This window comes from Schistocerca cancellata, chromosome 5, assembly GCF_023864275.1.
Source record: "Schistocerca cancellata isolate TAMUIC-IGC-003103 chromosome 5, iqSchCanc2.1, whole genome shotgun sequence".
Classification (NCBI taxonomy): domain Eukaryota; kingdom Metazoa; phylum Arthropoda; class Insecta; order Orthoptera; family Acrididae; genus Schistocerca; species Schistocerca cancellata.
The window spans coordinates 407,117,913-407,134,457 of NC_064630.1; positions in this window are offsets into that span (position 1 = coordinate 407,117,913).

The following is a 16,545-nucleotide window of genomic DNA, read 5'->3' on the forward strand; positions in this document are numbered from 1 at the left end:
AAATACGGGTATCGGTTTTAATCGGTCGGTTTTCCTGTTCCTAATTAAATATGCTTTTTACTGTGCGGTTACTGTGTGACAGCTCCATCCGAGACCCTTTGGACATTTCGAGAGCCAGTAAGTGGTAGTAGTAGGACTCCCATCTTTACGGGTCGGCGCCTGCTTCTTTGCCTGATGACTCCGAATCGATACGTCTCTTGATACTCAGAGACGAGGGCAGCGAAGCGACACCCCAAACCACCGTAAGACATCATTACGCCGACTGCAGTCTAGGAAAGAGCCAGCCGCAGGTCGGGTAGCACGGATGGAGGCAGAAGAAAAAAAAATAATGAAAAATATGGGAGGCAGTTTGCGTGGCAGGATCGTATCTCGACCGCAGTGTCGCATTTTCATTCTGCGACGCCTACCTATCCACTGAGTTACGAAGGATCATTAAAATTTAACGGCTCCGTATACGCCAGTTCGCCCCGTTTTATGGCACTGGGAACTGGGACATTGTTTTGTAATATCTTACTACGCCGCGCCAGATACCTCCCCCCCTCCTGCCGCCACCCTGCCCGTATTCTGGCTCCTCTTCACCCCCGCCGTGCTGCAAACGGAGAGATAAAGCTGTTCGCCTCCGTAGCCTGCGAGAGCACATGCCCGCCACAGGAAAACAAGTTATTTGATAGCGTCAGCGAGCGCCGCCACTCTTCAAAGGCTTCGTCGGACGAAAATTTAAATGAGAATTCTTAGGAAAGCTCGCTCGCGACAACAGTTGCGCCGTGGAGCGTGCCCTTGTTACCGTCTCCCTCTCCCGTTAACCCTCTCTGCCGTCCCCCGCTATTCTGTCTCTTTCTGCGCTGTACTTCGAGTGCCGATCCACAGACGAAATGGGCGCCAAAAGAGCGGCATGGAAGCAGGATCGGTCGGCTCTTAACTAACGATACCAGACATCTCAGATTAATAAAACTGTACAGCTTGATTAAAAATCTGCAGGCATGTAGATGTTTGATTACTTACAAGCCTAGTAATCCCAAAACTAATATTACACTAGTTGTTTACAAATCGAAACCTGGCGAGAACAGTGTCACATCTCAAAGATGCAATACTTGAGAAAAGTCGACGTACAGAATTCTGTTAAACTTATATTGGAATAGTATACATTTCCTTTAAATTTCAGGTCAGTATTTCTGGCAGAAAATTTCATTTTATACAGCAGTAATGTGGACAAGTACCTCTGCTCTTACCAAACATGAGATTTAATCAGGAAATTATTAGTTAGTTCTTCGAGTTCTGTCACTTTCCTTGCTTTTCTAAAAACTTTTCTGTTTTTGTTATGACCCATCATGTAATACTTTTGCCACTTGTCCACACCAACATTTTATAATTTTTTTTCTTTCTGTAATAAAATATGAAATTCCAACCCGCATCAAGCAAAATTTGTACTCAGCATAAAAAACGAAAAACAAGTTGAAATTGTTTTATTAAAAAAATAAAAATGCAAAACTATAATTTATGGAAATTAATGCAATTTAATATGGAATATCAATTACGTACAATTTAAGGAACACAACATGCAAAAACATACACCATCAATGAAAATGGAAATCTAGGAGAGAATAATGACAATATTATGACAGATTCCTACGCACCATATAGTAGAGATGATGAATCGCAGACAAGCACAAGGAAAAGATTACTGCTCAAGTAAACTCTCAGCAAAAAGGCTGGTAATGTCTGTTCTGACGCATTTTGTGCTGATTGTATACATTCAGGGGCAAGTATACATTCAGGGGCAAATTTGATTGATTTATGACACCCTCCCACTCCCCTTTACCTATTGTTATGCTAATTTATTTATGACCCACTGTAGGATGACCTGGGGATAGTCCATCTTTCTGAGAAACCTCTCCCCCCCCTCCTCCTCCTCCTCCTCCTCCTCCTCTACTCCCTGTGAAATCCCAACTCTCCCAGTCTCCAGCATGCCAATGCAAGCACACTTTTGATACCATGTTAATGGACTAATTAATTAAATAGATCAATTAATTTCCCCTCCTAGCAAATCCCCCAGCCCTCCCCAACTCCCACTTCCCCCTCGCACCCAGAAAAAAACTGGTGGGGAAATCACAGTCTGTGCAGAGTAGTTGGTGTGGAAGGTGCAAGATTACCCTTCCCAGTAATTACATGTCCTAATTATATAATTACACAGCTAAGAATTGGAATTGTTGTCTTGGAATATTTCCACAAGTGTGGTTAGCCTGACGTGCTAGTATCGACTGAACTCATGCACAATGCCACCACCAGAGGATGTTCCACTCCCACCACTCACCAACTCCCTCCCCTCCTATCCCAGAAGGATCCCATGACAGAAATTCAACTACATTGCATAGAGTATAACAATATACCGTATATTTATAAAATTCAATTTTCAGGGGAATGCCATCATGAAATCGATATCAACGTAACTCACCACACACAATTACACTGTCAAAAAGATGTCAATTGCGTCTTTGCATCGACTGCAGTGCAGAGGAACTGGGGGCCACAATGGCTGGGACATTACGTATTCACATTTCCACACAATGCACCACCACCACCAGCCAGGGTAGGACTGAAGGTCCACATGTGTGTCAACCCCTCTCAAGTGGCTGCTTCATGTTGAACAATGCAACAGGTGCTGACAACCCTTTGATATTTTGTGCCTCTGAAACTACCATCACTCTCTCCTTCTTCCTATTTGTGAGTGAACCAATGTCTGCAAACACACACAGACCGAGATGTTTCTTTCCAACCTCCCCATCCCTCAGGCAGACCTGGCAATGGTAGTCACTATACCCCATTGTTCCCAAACTTCCTGCACTATGGAAATTGTAGTAGATGGAACAAAGGCATTCTAGAAGAAGTATGTAGTATCTGCCTGTGCCGCCAGAAACGACACGAACTCCTCCCTTATCGTGAACAAAGTAGCGGATACCTGGGAAAAATCCAGCCCTTCTGGAAATTCTGGGTTGTGGATGTCTTGGAAATATGTACTCCACTCTATAAAACTGATTGAGTATCAATTCACTCAGTATCCTCTGTGTGGAACAAAAGATGGTTCAAATGGCTCTGAGCACTAAGGGACTTAACTTCTGAGGTCATCAGTCCCCTAGAACTTAGAACTACTTAAACCTAACTAACCTAAGGACATCACACACAGCCATGCCCGAGGCAGGATTCGAACCTGCGACCGTAGCGGTCACGCGGTTCCAGACTGAAGCGGCTAGAACCGTTCGGCCACTCCGGCCCGCGTGTGTGGAACAGTTTTTCCTTGCATCCTGTTGGTTGATACTAAGAGTGGTGTATGTAGTGGGGACTGCTGGAATTGGATCACACAACTGCCCATTTTCCAAACCCTACTCTTCCCCTTTCTAGATTTTTCCTCTTGCATCCTGTTGGGAGATAGAGACACAGGTCGTTTGGCAGGAAGTCCATCACTTTGGAGGTTACTGAGAAATTAAAATTACAGCTCAGTTGCTTTATGTCCTTAAACAGTTTGCAGGAGATAGGGACACGTTTTGACGCAAGTGTGCTCACAATATCACTATCGGTAACAATAAATTGATCATTTGGGAATTTGATGTTTCTATTGATTCTTATATCACTACATAACCGCTAATTTGGTTCTCAGCTACACTGCGATAAAGAATGAGGAAGAAGAGGAGGAGGAGGATGAGGATGAGTCTACCACATAATACACTGAAGCGCCAAAGAAACTAGTATTGGCATCCTATATTCAAATACAGAGATACGTAAACAGGCAGAACACGGCGCTGCGATCGGCAAACCCCAATATAAAACAACAAGTGTCTGGTGCAGTTGTTAGATCGGCTACTGCTGCTAAATGGCAGGTTATCAAGATTTAAGTGATGTTCAACGTGGTGTTATAGTCAACGCACGAGCGATGGGACACAGCATCTCCGAGGTAGCTATGAAGTGGGGATTTCCCCGTAGGACCATTTCACGAGTGTGCCGTGCATATCAGGAATTTGGTAAAACGTCAAATCTCCAACATCGCTGCGGCCAGGAAAAGATCCTGCACGAACGGGGCCAATGACGAGTGAAGAGAATCATCAACGTGACAGAAGTGCAACCTTTCCACAAATAGCTGCAGATTTCAGTGCCGAACCATCAACAAGTGTCAGCATGCGAACCATTCAACGAAACATCATCGATATGGGCTTTCGGTGCCGGAGGCTCACTCGTGTACCCTTAACGACTACACGATACAAAGCTTTACGCCTCGCCTGGGCCCGTCATCATCGGCATTGGACTGTTGATGGCTGGAAACATGTTGCCTGGTCGGACGAGTCTCGTTTAAAATTGCATCGAGCAGATGGAAGTGCACGGGTGTGGAGACAACCTCATGAATCCGTGGACCCTGAATGTCAGCAGTGGACTGTTCAAGCTGGTGGAGGCTCTGTAATGGTGAGGGGCGTGTGCAATTAAAGTGATATGGGAGCCCTTATACGTCTATAAACGACTGACAGGTGACTAGTACATAAGCATTCTGTCGGGCTATTCCAGCAGAACAATGCGACAGACAACACGTTCAGAATTGCTACACAGTGCCTCCAGGAACATTCATCTGAGTTCAAACACTTCCACTTCCACTGGCCACCAGACTCACCGGATATGAACATTATTGAGCATATCTGGAATTTCTTGCAGCGTGCTGCTGAGGAGATCTTCAGCCCCTCGTACTCTTGCGGATCTGTGGATAACCCTGCAGGATTCATAGTGTCAGTTCCCTCCACCACTACTTCACCCATTAGTCGAGCTAATGCTGTGGCACTTCTGGGTGCTCGCGTGGGCCCTACACGATATTAGACAGGTGTACCAGTTTCTCTGTCTCTTAAGTGTAGTAACAACAAAAAATACCGCTACCACCTTTCTGCTGAAAGGCAGAGTTCATTGGACATACTGAGAAGCAGTAAACATCACACACTCAAACCAAAGTCCATTCAGTAGTAGTAGTTGTTACGGTTAGGTGTCAGATAGCTGCGGGGTGGGGGGGCTGTGCAGAGGTGGCTGCCTATGTGAAACCGATACAGGCACACTCACTAACAGAAAAATAGCGCTCTTTGCGCTGGTTGTTGATAAGCTATACTTCATTTGCAAGCAATTTTAGGATACCTGGCGAGAAGCGATGTCAATCAGATAAGCAAAAGTAACAATATCGATAAATTACCAAAACTTTGGAAAATATGTATAAATTGAGGAAAAATACCCCAAAATGCGAGGAAATTGAACGAGTACTTACATGACTGCTTCGTGTAGGGCAGTTCTTGTACATGGGAACAAGTACGTGACAGCAAGAGGAATTTGAGATTAAATTAACATGGAATCATCGGGAACCGGGGAAACAGTTTTCGTGGACAGCAAAAAGACAACAGGAATACGATTGTATTGTTTAACGTGGATGACCACCAAATGTAGAGAAATAAATAAATATATGTCGGATCACAAGCCCAGGTGCGTCCCCAAAGTTATCAGCAACCACCTTATAGATTTTTATGAGCATTGTATTACCAGGTTGGGGGCTGCAGTATACAACTACAGAATCACATGTTTGATCCTGTTCACGTGCTTTAAAATCTGACAAACGGTATTTACAATGTGCTTCTCTGTATTGTCTACCAACTAGAACAATGCGGTGTCACCTAACAAATACCTTACAGAACAGTTGCTGTGTGATTTTTAATAACATTCTGCTGTACGTCTATTGAGGTAACAGGAATATGTAAAAGTCGACAGCTGTCTTTGATGCTTTCCTCGAAAAGAGAACCATCTGTTCTAAATTGACATGGATCTGCGTCAGAGGATGATGAAAGTAGATGGAGTAACCAGTTGAGGGTTTTTTAACGAGGTGTGATTTAATGGTATTCTGATGATGCATTCTAGAGAGGGAGATGATGTGGCAGGCCGTTTACCACACATTTAACCACTCTTTCAGTTGCTCTCTTGGTGTATCAGTTGTGTGGTATAGCCTGCGTCCGGCGCGTATGCAATTGTTTTTTCTGCATGCGACTTAAAGCGCCATCTACCTGCGATCTTTAACAGCAAAACTCTCCATATCACAGTCAGCAGAGGACTTCCAACGTATGTATGATGAATCATGTCCACCAAACCGATGGGAAATCTATATTGGCCGGCCGGAGTGGCCGAGCGGTTCTAGGCGCTGCAGTCTGGAACCGGGCGACCGCTACGGTTCCAGATTCGAATCCTGCCTCGGGCATAGATGTATGTGATGTCCATGTGTTAGTTAGGTTTAAGTAGTTCTAAGTTCTAGAGGACTGATGACCTCAGATGTTGAGTCCCATAGTGCTCACAGCCATTTGAACCATTTGAACCAAAAGTATTTTGGCGCCCACCTACAGACGAACGAAGATGTGTGCATAGTACTCCAGTCCCCTGCCACATCTTGGACATAGAGTCTTCAGTTTCGTTACTGCGGTGATTCTAAGTTAGTGACAGGGGGTTTGTGAGGTACTGCAATCCCTGTGTATACATTTGTTTGACCCATGTCATGTGTGGAAGAAACTGTGTTCTGTACACGGAGTCAGAGCAGCATGACGTGTAATTCCCCATGTCACACACCACTGCTCGGCGTTTGTCTATTTCCTCATAAAATGTCATTGTTTCTTGCATTTCACGTCGCTGACAATCATTTTACAGGACTGATGCGAGCATTGCATAATTTGTAAACTGTAATCGAATGTTAACAGTGGGAGCTATATATGTCCTGAAATCTATGTAGTGCAAAATCTCAAAGAATCTATTTTTTTCCTTTGATGTAAAAAATAGCAGTGTTATCTTCAAGTGGGATATCAAGCTTGCAGGGCGAATGTATGCCATGTGTATTTCCAGCATTGGAGTGTAACAGTGTTTTACTTCACATGACTAATATATCAGATACCACACTGCTTTAACATTATAGCATTCTTAACTGCAGAACAATGTAGTGTTATATTCTATGATAATTTATCTCATCCCAGTACCTTCTTGGTATGGAATCCAAACACTACAACCATTCTACAGATGTACGTAAAATGTTCCAAACTCTTTCCGTTTGGAGATCCATTATGCATAAATCATACGTTTCTTCTTCTTCTTAATCGCCTGTTATATCGCCACAATACTCTCAAATATATCAGGCTCGTATCTACTATACACTAATATGACGTGCCAAAGTTCTCAGCATGCAAGCATTTAGAGAGTTCGTGTGTGACTGGACGGGTGACGTGAGTAAGATTGGTTTGGAACAGTCTTCGCAGAATGGCAGTTACAGTTTTGGAATGAGAATACTGGTGTATATCACTACTATCGATCACTACAGGTTTGGAACATGTGGTAAACTCTTTGTGACATTTAAATATCGAAGTGTATTGATTTCGTGGAACTCAGCTCGTTCTGTTCCTTCATCAGACGTCCGATATAACAGGAATAGTACCCTCCTACTTCTGGTCAGTTCCAAATTAAATCAGAGACAGTCGGGAGGGTTGATTAAAAAAATGGTTCAAATGGCTCTTAGCACTATGGGACTTAACATCTGAGGTCATCAGTCCCTTAGACTTAGAACTCCTTAAACCTAACTAACTTAAGGACATCACACGCATCCATGCCCGAGGCAGGATTCCAACCTGCCAGCGTAGCAGCAGCGCCGTTCCGGACTGAAGCGCCTAGAACCGCTAGGCCACAGCGGCCGGTGGTTGATTAAAGGCAGAGGAAGAGCTACGACATGCGTAAAAGAGTCCATCTAGAGTATTTCTCGGGGTCCCTAGGCGACAGGTTCGATGAAGAGGCAGCTCGTTTCGAAACAGAGGACAGTGTGCAAGATCTTTGAATCTCTGACTTATCCTATGAATGTGAGAATACATTGAGAGTCCCATCCACATGGAGGGAGATGGCAAATCGTAAAAAAATGTTACCGAATTTATAAAGTGTATCGGCTAAGGAAAGTAGCGTTTGCACCTCCTCTCTGCTGATGGTTATTTCCTACACTAAGAAACAGTGATGTAGGCAATGTAACAGGGTTCGGCGTACGTTCACATGTGTATCATCCTCGGAAAGTAAGCAGGAGGTGGCTTAGCAATGATACAGAAATTAAGAACCGTGCTGCAATACCACTGGCTGATAGCATCAAGACATCGACAGGATGAGACGTTTTGTTGACGTGACAACTCGTCGAGAGTGGTGGTTTTGATCTTGAGTAATTAAGTAAAATGTGTTAAAATTACTGAAAACCTGGTAAAATTACGAGAATTGACTAGAACTGATGAAATTACGACAAAAAAATGTGGAGGAACGAGTGTACTTACAGGATCGCCTAGGTGCATGAAAATCATTCCATTCCTCGACCCGTGGGATTGACAACTGATGGAGCATACTACCCACGCTCTGCAAGTTTAAGTCCTACAATATATCCCCTTCTTTCACACGTGGTTAAGCAATGTACGTCATAAAAATTAAAGACGCAGTGTCTGAAGATTTGGGGGTCAGTATGACCGCTTGTTGGCGCTAGTCAGTCAGTCAGGCAGTAGTAGTCGGCCGAGACACGAGCAAAAACAGGGAAGCTCCCGATTTTGTGACATTTACGAGTTCCTAACCAGGAGCGAATTTTATACTAACTGTGTGCTTGAATAGTTTAGATTCTGAGTTTCTGCCTGTTTATTTAATATATAATAGCCAGAGTTCTCACGTTTTTGTTGCGTCGGAAAATAAACCGATTTTGTGACATATTACAAGTTCTTAATCAGGGGCGAAATTTTGGTTTCACCTGAGTGCTTCAGTAGTTAGGTTTTTGAATCTCTGCGTGTTAATTGATTTATTATCCAAAGATCCTGCGTTTTCGTCAGGGTTTACAGTAGAGTTATGCAGCACCTGCCGATAGTTTTCCGCAGCCTTTAGTATGGACAAGGTTTGCGATTGTTGTGTGCGAATGCGAGCCGAGTTGGTGCCACTTCCCTCTCAGCTTCAGGCTGTGATGGCTTCGGTTACACAGCTTGAGGCTGTAGTGGATGGGCACCGCTGTTGTGGGCCGGCCGAGAGGATCCAACGGACGTCCAGCACGTCCGAGTCCTCCGATCGGTCCTCACTGGTGGCCAGCCCAGTTACTGCTCGCACTGAGATGGTCCTCTCATCTGATTACACGTCATGCTGCTCTGGCTGTGTACAGAACACAGCCTATTCCACACTCGACCTGTGGTCGAGTGGGAGGTCTCCCTGGGGCGAAGCAGGTGGCGAAAGACTTCTCACGCGGTTGCACGTAAGGCCTCCCCGGTTTGTTTGACAAACAGGTTCCAGGTGCTGTCTGTAGCTGACAATGTCGCTGAGCCAGATGCTGTCACCTGTCATGTTTCAGAGGAAACCTCTCAGCCCGCAAGATCCGGACAGTCACAGAGGATAGGATTATTGATAGATGGGAGCTCCAACGTTAGGGTCATGGGTGCCAAGAAGGGAAAGAAAACCCATGTGCACTCCCTGTGCTTACCGGGTGGAGTCATTCTAAATGTGGAACGGGTCCTCCCGGATGCCATGAAGAGCACAGATTGCAACCAAGGGCAGGTGGTTGCTCACGTCGGTACCAGTGATATGTGTCACTTTGGATCGGAGGGGATTCTCTTTGGTTTTGAGCCGCAAACAGAAGTGGTAAAGGTTGCCAGTCTTGCTTGCAAGATGAAAGCAGAGCTGACCTTTTGCAGCATAGTCGACAGGACCGACTGCGGACCTCTGGTACACAGCCGAGTGGAGGGTCTGAATCAGAGGCTCAGGTGGTTCTGCGACCGCGTGGGCTGCAGATTCCTCGACTTGCGCCAAAGGGTGGTTCGATTTCGGGTTCCGCTGAATAGGTCAGGTGTTCACTATACGCAGGAGGCGGCTACACGAGTAGCAGGAACTGAGTGGCGTGGACTGGGCGGTTTTTTAGATTACAGGGCTTCAGTCACAAAGGGTACAGGCTGAGCACAGAAGAACATAGATACAGGAATCATCGGCATAACAGTTATAAATTGCTGTGGCTACATTGGGAAAGTACCACAGCTTCAAGCGCTAATACAAAGCACTGACGCTCAAATCGTTATAGGCACTGAAAGCTGGCTAAAGCCGGAGATAAGCTCAACCGAAATTTTTACGAAAAACCAAACGGTGTTCCGAAAGGATATTCTAAACACGGTTGGCGGTGACGTGTTTGTTGCTGTTAGAAATTATCTTGTCGCGAAATTGAAGGAGTTCTTGTGAGGTGGTATAGGTAGAGGTCATTGTTGGCAACCGGAGTAAAATAATTGGATCCTTTTACCGACCTCCCAATTCAGGTGATACAGTTGTTGAAAAGTTGAGTTTGATTTCAAACACGTGCCGTCCCATAGGATTATAGTTGGTGGTGACTAATTTACCCTCGATATTTTGTCGAAATTACATGTGTAATTCCGGAGGAACGCATAAAACATCATCCGAAATTGTGCTAAACACATTCTCTGAATATTGTTTCAAGCAGTTCATGAACATACGCGAATAGAAAACGGTTGTGAAAACACTTTACCTCTTAGCAACAAATAATCCTGAGTTAATAACGAGCATCAAAACGGATACAGGGATTAGTGAACACAGGGTGGTCGTATCGAGATTGAATATTGTAACCTGAGATGTTGTATTTTCTCAACGCCACATCTCGTCACATAAAACACTGATCTGAGTACCGAAAGAGGCCAAGAGCCATTTATTTATCAATGTATAATATTTAACTACGCACTGTAATGACGTATTTTGACGATTTACAAGGATAAATGAAACCAGCGCCACTGACGCGCCTAAGAAACTATAGATTAATTCAGCACGCATGTAAAAACATAGACATTAAAGACAGACTCTTTAGACATTTGAATATTACAAAAAAGAAGCGCGCAACCCATAGTACACTGCCGGACGATATCACTGTTTATTTTATCTCTTGTATAACACAGACTCAACGTTACATAGGCGTCATTATAAGAGTTGTAATATGTTTAAATCTATTGCGAAATACGGTTACTTTGTTACATGTGAGACTAGTATGTGTGAAAAACACAGAGTGGTTAATGAATGGGTATTTCTACGTGATTTCTAAACTTTTCAAACCACTCAAGCTCTGTCATTGTTATTGACGTAAGTGTTAACATGTTATATGTACGTTAAGTCCAAGTTGTTAATTACAGTGTCAATTACTCTAAATTTGTGTTTGCTTAATCATTTACTTTCTATGTGCCAAGTTTTTTTACACAGCCAACCGTGTCCGGCGTGTCATTCTGCGGACAGAACAGTCGTGGTCGACGTTAACATACTAAAATTCCCCCCTTGTAATATTCTTCAAACTCAGTTTTATGCTGGCCCTTAGGTACATTTTCATTGTGAGTGACGTCCGGGAATTTCTTAGCAAACTTCTCCAACCGCACATCGCTCGCAAAAAGCCTCACTGTTCCACAATGGTACGCGGCACTTTCTAAACGGGAAAGGGAGCCACGCAAGTATATGTTGCTTCTCCTTCTCAATCTGATGCTTAATAATAATAATAATAATAATAATAATAATAATAAAACCCGTGGAGGCCCGGGAAAAGAATAGGCCTCTGGTATGTTCTGCCAGTCGTAAAAGGCGACGAAAAGAAAAAACCACTAATAGGGCTAACCCCCCTTTTAGTGTGATTAGTTGGTTCAGGACATAACTAATGAAGCCTCGGACAAGCACTGTCATGGTCGGGGACGACGCTTGAATCCTATGCCCGTCCACAATGGTAACGACACTGCTAGCCACACATAAAATGATTTAAATCCAAATAGAGGTGTTTTGCAGGAAATGCTTCCTGCAACCACTCTAGAAGGAAAAAAAAGACCGAGGATGAGTTGGTCAGATGAAGTTAACCGACAGCTCATGTTCTGTTATTACCAAGCAACAAACTTAGGAACCAACACAACTGGATACAGATCACAAGTATACACAAAATTTATTACCAGATACCCAGAATTAAAATTTTTAACAGAACAACGACTAGCTGATCAGATCCGTGTAGTAATAAAAAATAACAGGATACCCCAGTCACAATTAGAAAACATCAAACAATAAGGACCACAAATACTGGTAGGAAATAATGCGCAATCAGAAGAAGAAAATACAGTAATGGACTAAAACATCCCAGAGCAAACAAAGAACAACACGCATCAATTAAACAATCAGAGGAAAACGAAATCTTAAGACAGCCACCAGAACAAGCACAAATATAACACGAAGTGACATGTTAGATATAGAAGAAAAATTTCAGCTGACACATATGGAATACAAAGACACAAACACAGATATTAGACCATTCTTGCATAGACCACCAAATAATCCACAAGTTGAAACAACAATAACAACTGTCAACACAATCATACAAAACAAAATAAATGAAAAACCAACTATGGAAGAGTTACAAATACTGGCTTATATAGGAACACTCACTACACTAAATATACATACTAGACAGAGATCAGAACCAACCAACACACAGAAGAAACCCACAAAACCAGCATGGCAACACAGGCTACAGATCAGAATAGAAAAACTGAGAAGAGACATCGGACGGATAACAATTTATAAGAAATGAAATATCAGACAAGAAACGAAAAAGGTTAGGTAAAATCTCACAACAAGAAGCTATAGAGCAATTAGATGAAAAGAAGCAGAAATTACAAGCATTGGCCAAACGACTTAGAAGACACAAAAAAGTGAAAATAGAAGGAAACAAAACCAAACATTCAACACAAATCAAAAGAAATTTTACCAGACAATAGATAACACACACATTAAAATAGACAATCCACCAAACATAAGAGACATGAAACACTTCTGGAGCAATATATGGTCAAACCCAGTACAACATAACAGACATGCACGGTGGATACAAACAGAAACAGACACATACACATACAAGATGATACCACAAATGCCTGAAGTGATAATTTTGCAACATGAAGTCACCTGAGCAATTAATTCTACACACAATTGGAAAGCCCCTGTAAAAGATAAAATAGCAAATTTCTGGCTAAAGAAGTTAACCTTAACACCTTCACATCTAACCCAATTATTTAACAGTTACATTGCAGACCCATACACATTCCCTGATACACTTACACACGGAATAACTTATATGAAACCTAAAGATCAAGCAGGTACAGCAAACCCAGCAAAATATCGCCCCATAACATGCCTACCAACAATATACAAAATATTAACTTCAGTCATTACACAAAAATTAATGACACATACAACACAGAACAAAATTATCAATGAAGAACAAAAAGGCTGTTGCAAAGGAGCACGAGGATGTAAAGAGCAACTGATAATAGATACAGAGGTGACATATCAAGCTAAAACTAAACAAAGGTCGCTACACTACGCATACATTACCAAAAAGCTTTTGATGGTGTACCCCACTCATGGTTACTACAAATATTGGAAATATACAAAGTAGATCCTAAATTGATACAGTTCTTAAACATAGTAATGAAAAATTGGAAAACCACACTTAATATCCAAACAAATTCAAATAATATCACATCACAGCCAATACAGATTAAGTGTGGAATGTACCAAGGAGACTCATTAAGCCCTTTCTGGTTCTGCCTTGCTCTGAACCCACTATCCAACATGCTAAATAATACAAATTATGGACACAATATTACTGGAACATACCAACACAAAATCACACATTTGCTATACATGGATGATCCAAAACTACTGGTAGAAACAACTCAACAACTCAACCAATTACTAAAGATAACAGAAGTATTCAGCAATGATATAAATATGGCTTTTGGAACAGACAAATGTAAGCGAAACAGCATAGTCAAGGGAAAACACACTAAACAAGAAGATTACATATTGGATAAGCAAAGCGACTGCATAGAAGCGATGGAAAAAACAGATGCCTATAAATATCTAGGATACAGACAAAATATAGGAATAGATAATACAAATATTAAAGAAGAACTAAAAGAAAAATATAGACAAAGAATAACAAAAATACTGAAAACAGAATTGACAGCAAGAAACAAGACAAAAGCTATAAATACTTACGCTATACCAATATTGACCTACTCATTTGGAGTAGTGAAATGTAGTGACACAGACCTAGAAGCACTCAATACACTTACACGATCACAATGCCACAAATATAGAATACATCACATACATTCAGCAACAGAAAGATTCACATTAAGCAGAAAGGGAGGAAGGGGATTTATCGACATAAAAAACCTATATTATGGACAGGTAGACAATTTAAGAAATTCTTTATAGAACAAGCAGAAACTAGCAAAATACACAAAGCAATCACTCATAAATACATCGGCTACACCACTGCAATTTCATTACCACTTCTACAACCCTTTAGATCACATAACATCAACAGATAGGAAGAAAGTAAATTGGAAAAAGGAAACACTACATGGCAAGCACCTGTATCATCTAACACAGCCATACATCGATCAAGACGCATCCAACACATTGCTAAGAAAAGGCAATATATACAGTGAGACGGAAGGATTCATGATTGCAATACAGGATCAAACAATAAACACCAGATATTACAGCAAGCATATTATTAAAGATCCCAATACCATAACAGATAAATGCAGACTTTGCAAACAACAAATAGAAACAGTAGATCACATCACAAGCGAATGTACAATACTAGCAAATACAGAATACCCCAGAAGACATGACAATGTAGCAAAAATAATACATCAACAACTTGACATACAACATAAACTAATAAAACAACACGTTCCCACACACAAGTATGCACCACAAAATGTACTGGAGAATGATTAATACAAATTATGCTGGAACAGAACCATTATAACAGATAAAACAACACACAACAAACCTGACATCATACTCACCAATAAAAGAAGAAATTAACACAACTAATCGAAATATAAATACCCAATACAACAAATGTACAGAAGAAAACAGGAGAAAAAATTGAAAAATACATCCAAGTGGCTGAGGAAGTCAAAGACATGTGGCATCAGGATAAAGTTGACATTATACCAATTATACTATCAACTACAGGAGTCATGCCATACAGTATCCACCAGTACATCAACGCAATACAGCTACATCCTAACGCGTATCTGCAACTACAGAAATCCGTAATTATTGATACATGTTCAATTACCCGAAAATTCCTAAATGCAATGTAACATACACCGTACAGTTAAAAGGATGTCACGCCTGATCAAGGTCCGTGTCACTTTCCATTTTTAACCAGGCATAACGTCTGAGAAAGGAAAGAATAATAATAATATTTCCTTACATCAGATGTGGCGCCCGAACAGGGAAATGAATCAAAATCATAGCTAATCCTCTTGTTTTTAATTTCATGTGGAACCCGAGGCGGAAATTTTCTGGAAAAGACGGACGAAGAAAATTCTGGTGACTACCAACAGAACGGTAAAATACAATTGGAGGCCGTAATTGCAGTTCTGAGTTGCTGTTTCAAGACAACACAGTGAGTAGAATGCTTTGTGTTTGCGAAAACCCCGCTTCCGTAGTGCATTTTTTGGCATTCAGGTGCTGGGTTCACTTAAAATCCAGCTTTCCCGCCAAACCCGCTTTATTTCGAAAAATTTATTCAGATTAGTTATCTCAAAAACTAATCTTTGCAATTTTTAAAGTCAATTTTTTTAGAGTGCAAAATTGTTAATTTTTACTGTAACTGTCTGTAGATGTTCTCTTGTTGTCATTCAAATCCAAGATGGTGGAAATACTGCCTTGGTGACTGACAGCAGCGTTTTCTTCAGTTGTTTACATTTAGTGGGATCCATATTTTCTTTTTCGTGTGGTGCTACTCAGTTTCTATTGCCGCCCGTAACAATTGACTGATTTAGTAACTCAGAGGTAGACACCCAGTGTGAGCAGTACAGTACTGTATCTAAAAAATATTACCAGTGGTTCTATCGCGCCATCTTAGGTTGCAAACATGGTAGAAGACAAGCGAGTGGATAATTCCGCAGATGAACTTTCCGAAACAAACGCGGGTACATACCAACACCTCGCGCGTGTAATTTCTAACCGCCCCGAGTCCCGGTAAGGCGTGCAAAATACTGAGGACTAGGAGCGTCATTCGGACAAACATCGCATATGAGTCAATTGGATGAACTTGATATGTTTATCGAAATGTGGTAGAGAGAAACGCGAACGTGATGAAAGGGAGCGGGACAAGAAACAAGCCTTGTTATTCTCAGATTTAAAATCGGACGGAAACTAAACTTGACTAAATGAATATTAATTTGAAGGACGAATTAAAAGCGGATATTGGTAAACTCGCATCACAAATGGTTACAGTAACGGCAGAAATCGACTCAGAAATGAGTCATATGAAAACCAAATTTGGTACACTGGAAAGAAAGATAGATTTGGTAAAAGACGAACTAAAAGAAGATCTCAAACATGAAGTAGACTCGGTTACAACCGACTTACGTGCGCAAATAGATAGTAACAGTTCCA